Here is a 6,000-nt window from a genome sequence, read left to right as displayed (position 1 = left end):
CGACGTGTTGATCTTACAAGGCCGGGCATGACCCAGAAAAGTGTGTCCGGCCAAATGGGATCGAGCGTGTTGGGTTATGTGGTGCACCCCTGCAGGGAAGTTTATCTATTCGAATAGCTGTGTCCCTCGGTAAAAGGACGACCCGGAGTTGTACCTTGACCTTATGACAATTAGAACTGGATACTTAATAAAACACACCCTTCCAAGTGCCAGATACAACCCGGTGATCGCTCTCTAACAGGGCGACGAGGAGGGGATTGCCGGGTAGGATTATGCTATGCGATGCTACTTGGTGAACTTACCATCTACTCTCTTCTACATGCTGCAAGATGGAGGTGGCCAGAAGCGTAGTCTTCGACAGGACTAGCTGTCCCCCCTTATTCTGGCATTCTGCAGTTCAGTTCACTGATATGGCCCTTTACACATATACCATGCATATGTAGTGTAGCTCCTTGCTTGCGAGTACTTTGGATGAGTACTCACGGTTGCTTTTCTCCCTCTTTTCCCCTTCCTATACCTGATTGTCGCAACCAGATGCTGGAGTCCAGGAGCTAGAGATCCCGAGGATGATTCTACATGGAGTTCGGCTTCGAGGAGTAGTTAGGAGGTCCCAGGCAGGAGGCCTTGCCTTTTCGATCGTTGCTACTTTTGTGCTAGCCTTCTTAAGGCAAACTTGTTTAACTTATGTCTGTACTCAGATATTGTTGCTTCCGCTGACTCGTCTATGATCGAGCAATTGTATTCGAGCCCTCGAGGCCCCTGGCTTGTATTATGATGCTTGTATGACTTATTTATGTTGTAGAGTTGTGTTGTGATATCTTCCCGTGAGTCCCTGATCTTGATCGTACACATTTGCGTGCATGATTAGTGTACGGTCAAATCGGGGGCGTCACAAAAGATCAATCTAGTAGGCCAAACTAAACCGATAATTCGAAGAGACTTGCAAAGATATCAAATCATGCATATAAGAATTCAGAGAAGAACCAAATAATATTCATAGATAATCTTGATCATAAATCCACAATTCATCGGATCTCGGCAAACACACCGCAAAAAGTATTACATCGAATAGATCTCCAAGAACATCGAGGAGAACTTTGTATTGAGAATCAAAGAGAGAGAAGAATCCATCTAGCTAATAACTATGGGCCCGAAGGTCTGTGGTAAACTACTCACGCTTCATCAGAGAGGCTATGGTGTTGATGTAGAAGCCCTCCGTGATCGATTCCCCCTCCGGCAGATCACCGGAAAAGGCCCCAAGATGGGATCTCACGGGTACAGAACGTTGCGGCGGTGGAAAAGTGGTTTCATGACTCCCCCTGATGTTTCTAGGGTATAAGAGTATATAGAGGCGAAAGAGGTACGTCGGTGGAGCTCCGTGGGGCCCACGAGGGTGGGCGCGTGCCTCCCCCCCCCCCCGGGGGCGCGCCCTCTTGCCTTGTGGCCGCCTCGCGGAGTTCCAGACTTCAACTCCAAGTCTTCTAGATTGCGTTTGTTCCAAGAAAGATCATCGCGAAGGTTTCCTTCCGTTTGGTATTCCTTTTCTGCAAAACACTGAAATAGGCAAAAAAACAGAAACTGGCGCTGGGCCTTCGGTTAATAGGTTAGTCCCAAAAATAATATAAAAGAGCATATTAAAGCCCATTAAACATCCAAAACATATAATATAATAGCATGGAATAATCAAAAATTATAGATACGTTAGAGACGTATCAAGTTTCCCCAAGCTTAATTCCTGCTCATCCTCGAGTAGGTAAATGATAAAAACGGAATTTTTTATGTGGAATGCTACCTAACATAATTATCAATGTAATTTTCTTTATTGTGGCATGAATGTTCAGATCTGAAAGATTCAAGACAAAAGTTTAATATTGACAGAAGAATAATAATACTTCAAGCATACTAACATAGTAATCATGTCTTCTCAAAATAACATGGTCGAAGAAAGTTCATCCCTACAAAATCATATAGTTTGGCTATGCTCCATCTTCGTCACACAAAATATTCAAATCATGCACAACCCCGGTTTCAGCAAGGCAATTGTTTCATACTTCAGTATTTTCAAACTTTTTCAACTTTCACGCAATACATTGGCGTGAGCCATGGACATAGCACTATATGTGGAATAGAATGGTGGTTGTGGAGAAGACAAAAAAGAGGAAGGTGGTCTCACATAAACTAGGCATATTAATGGGCTATGGAGATGCCCATCAATAGATATCAATGTGAGTGAGTAGGGATTGCCATGCAACGGATGCACTAGAGCTATAAATGTATGAAAGCTCAACAAAAGAAACTAAGTGGGTGTGCATCCAACTTGCTTGCTCATGAAGACCTAGGGCATTTGAGGAACCCATCGTTGGAATATACAAGCCAAGTTCAAGAACGAAAATTCCCACTAGTATATGAAAGTGACAAAATAAGAGACTCTCTATCATGAAGATCATGGTGCTACTTTGAAACACAAGTGTGGAAAAAAGGATAGTAGCATTGTCCCTTCTCTCTTTTTCTCTCTTTTTTTAGAGACTCCCCTTTTTTGGAGACTATTTCTCTTTTTTTTTAGACTCTTTTGGCCTCTCTTTTTTTTAATTTCCTCACACGGGACAATGCTCTAATAATGAAGATCATCACACTTCTATTTATTTACAACTCAAGAATTACAACTCAATACTTAGAACAAAATATGACTCTATATGAATGCCTCCGGCGGTGTACCGGGATGTGCAATGAATCAAGAGTGACATGTATGAATAAATTATGAATGGTGGCTTTGCCACAAATACGATGTCAACTACATGATCATGCAAAGCAATATGACAATGATGGAACGTGTCATAATAAACGGAATGGTGGAAAGTTGCATGGCAATATATCTCGGAATGGCTATGGAAATGCCATAATAGGTAGGTATGGTGGCTGTTTTGAGGAAGGTATATGGTGGGTGTATGGTATCGGCGAAAGTTGCGCGGTACTAGAGAGGCTAGCAATGGTGGAAGGGTGAGAGTGCGTATAATCCATGGACTCAACATTAGTCATAAAGAACTCACATACTTATTGCAAAAATATACAAGTCATCAAAACAAATTACTGCACGCATTCTCCTAGGGTAAGGGTTGGTAGGAGTTAACCATCGCGCGATCCCGACCTCCACACATAAGGAAGACAATCAAAGAATAAATCATGCTTCAAATTTGTTACACAACAGTTACCATACGTGCATGCTACGGGACTTGCAAACCTCAACACAGGTATTTCTCAAATTCACAATTATTCTACTAGCATGACTCTAATATCACCATCCTCATATCTTAAAACAATCATCAAGCATCAAACTTCTCATAGTATTCAATGCACTTTATATGAAAGTTTTTATTATACCCATCTTGGATGCCCATCATATTAGGACTAGTTTTATAACCAAAGCAAATTACCATGCTTGTTAAAGGACTCTCAAAATAATATAAGTGAACATGAGAGATCAATAATTTCTATAAAATAAAACCACCACCGTGCTCTAAAAATATATAAGTGAAGCACTAGAGCAAAATTATCTAGCTCAAAAGATATAAGTGAAGCACATAGAGTATTCTAATAAATTCCGATTCATGCGTGTCTCTCCCCAAAGGTGTGTACAGCAAGTATGATTGTGGTAAACTAAAAATCAAAGACTCAAATCATACAAGACGCTCCAAGCAAAACACATATCATGTGGTGAATAAAAATATAGCCTCAAGTAAAGTTACCGATAGATGAAGACGAAAGAGGGGATGCCTTCCGGGGCATCCCCAAGCTTAGGCTTTTGGTTGTCCTTGAATTTTACCTTTGGGTGCCTTGGGCATCCCCAAGCTTAGGCTCTTGCCACTCCTTATTCCAAAATCCATCAAATCTTTACCCAAAAACTTGAATACTTCACAACACAAAACTTAACAGAAAATCTCATGAGTTCCATTAGTATAAGAAAATAAACCACCACTTTAAGGTACTGTAATGAACTCATTATTTATTTATATTGGTGTTAAACCTACTGTATTCCAACTTCTCTATGGTTCATACCCCCCGATACTACTCATAGATTCATCAAAATAAGCAAACAACACACGATAAACAGAATCTGTCAAAAACAGAACAGTCTATAACAATCTGTAACTTTCGAATACTTCTGTAACTCCAAAAATCCTGAGAAATTAGGAAGTCCTAAGCAATTGGTTTATTAATCTCCTACAAAAAGAATCAACTAAAAAGCGCGTTCCTGTGATTTATGAAAATTATTTTCGTGCGTGCAAAAGTTTATGTTTTTTCAGCAAGATCAAATTAACTATCACCGTAGGCTATCCTAAAGGTATTACTTGGCACAAACACTAATTAAAACACAAAACCACATCTAACCAGAGGCTCGATGAATTGTTTATTACTAAACAGGAGAAAAAAGCAAAGAACAAAAATAAAATTGGGTTGCCTCCCAATAAGGCTATTGTTTAACGCCCCTAGCTAGGCATTGAGATTTCGATGATGCTCACATGAAAGACAAAAATTGAAGCGCAAAGAGAGCATCATGAAACATGTGACAAACGCATCTAAGTCTAACATACTTCCTATGCATAGGCATCTTATAGGCAAACAAGTTATCATAGCAAGCAAAAACTAGCATATGCAAGGAAGCGGAAAGAAACGATAGCAATCTCAACATAACGAGAGGTAATTTATTATCATGAAAATTTCTACAACCATATTTTCCTCTGTCATAATAATTACATGTGGGATCATAAGCAAATTCAACAAAATAGTTATCACATAAAATATTTTCAACACAATCCACATGCATGCAAAGTTGACACTCTTCCAAAATAGTGGGATTAACATTAACTAAAATCATGACCTCTCCAAACCCAATTTTATCAAAAAATTCATAAGATTGAACATTCTCCGAATATGTGGGATCTAAAGTTGAAACTCTTCCAAACCCACTTTCAATATTATTGCAAACACTATTATCAATCTCATATTCATCATGGGGCTTAAATAAATTTTCAAGATCATAAGAAGAATCACCCCAATCATGATCATTGCAACAAGTAGTGGACATAGCAAAACTAGCATCCCCAAGCTTAGGGTTTTGCATATCATTAACACAATTGACATTAATAGAATTTATAATAAAATCATTGCAATCATGCTCTTGATTTAAGGGACTATCAAGTATGGGTGCAATAGCAATAATCTCATGTTTAACATAAGGAACTATAGAAAATTCATCTCCATAAATATTGGCATCGCCATAAGAATAGCAAGCATCATGTTCATCAAGGGATATTTCAATCAAATCATCGGAATCATAATCATCTATAGATTCATGCATATCGTTATTTTCTTCCAAAGCAGCGGTAATTCTCTCAATAAATTCCTTAACATAGGCATTGTGAGCATAGTTTTCATAGCAATATTTAAGTATGTCGGAATTTTCAGATTTGTAGAGAGTAATATCATACTTTTCAATCAAAGAAGCAACTTCATGAGCACCCTTAAAAATGACAAATTCTTCAATTTGTTCGATATCATAGTAACTATAAACACCCTTTTCATAAGAAGATAAGATTTCATTATCATTAAACTCACATAGGTAGGGAAGGTGTTTTTTAGGGTTCTTAGAGCAACAAGTAAAATCATAAATTTCACAAAGATTCCAAGCATAACACAGCAAATAGTTTATTTGATACCATAAGAGTCTCCCTTTTTCAGACAAACGGTGATGCACAAAATGAGCATGCTCATCTAAAGATTTTCCCTCAACTAAACTAATTGGGGTTTCAGCACGAGCACATATAGATCGAAGATGATCCAAGTAGAACACTTTAAGTGGATCCATATCAACAGATTTTTAGCAAGCAAAGATGCAAGCAAATAGAAGGCACATGGAAACACAAACAAAAAGACATAAGGAAAGAAGGCGAAGAAAAGGCAAATCTTTTTGAAAATCGTTTTAGAAGTGGGGGAGAGGAAAAC

Source organism: Aegilops tauschii, chromosome 5, assembly GCF_002575655.3.
Source record: "Aegilops tauschii subsp. strangulata cultivar AL8/78 chromosome 5, Aet v6.0, whole genome shotgun sequence".
Taxonomy (NCBI): domain Eukaryota; kingdom Viridiplantae; phylum Streptophyta; class Magnoliopsida; order Poales; family Poaceae; genus Aegilops; species Aegilops tauschii.
The sequence above is the reverse complement of the archived record's forward strand: the minus strand, read 5'-3'. Positions refer to the sequence as shown.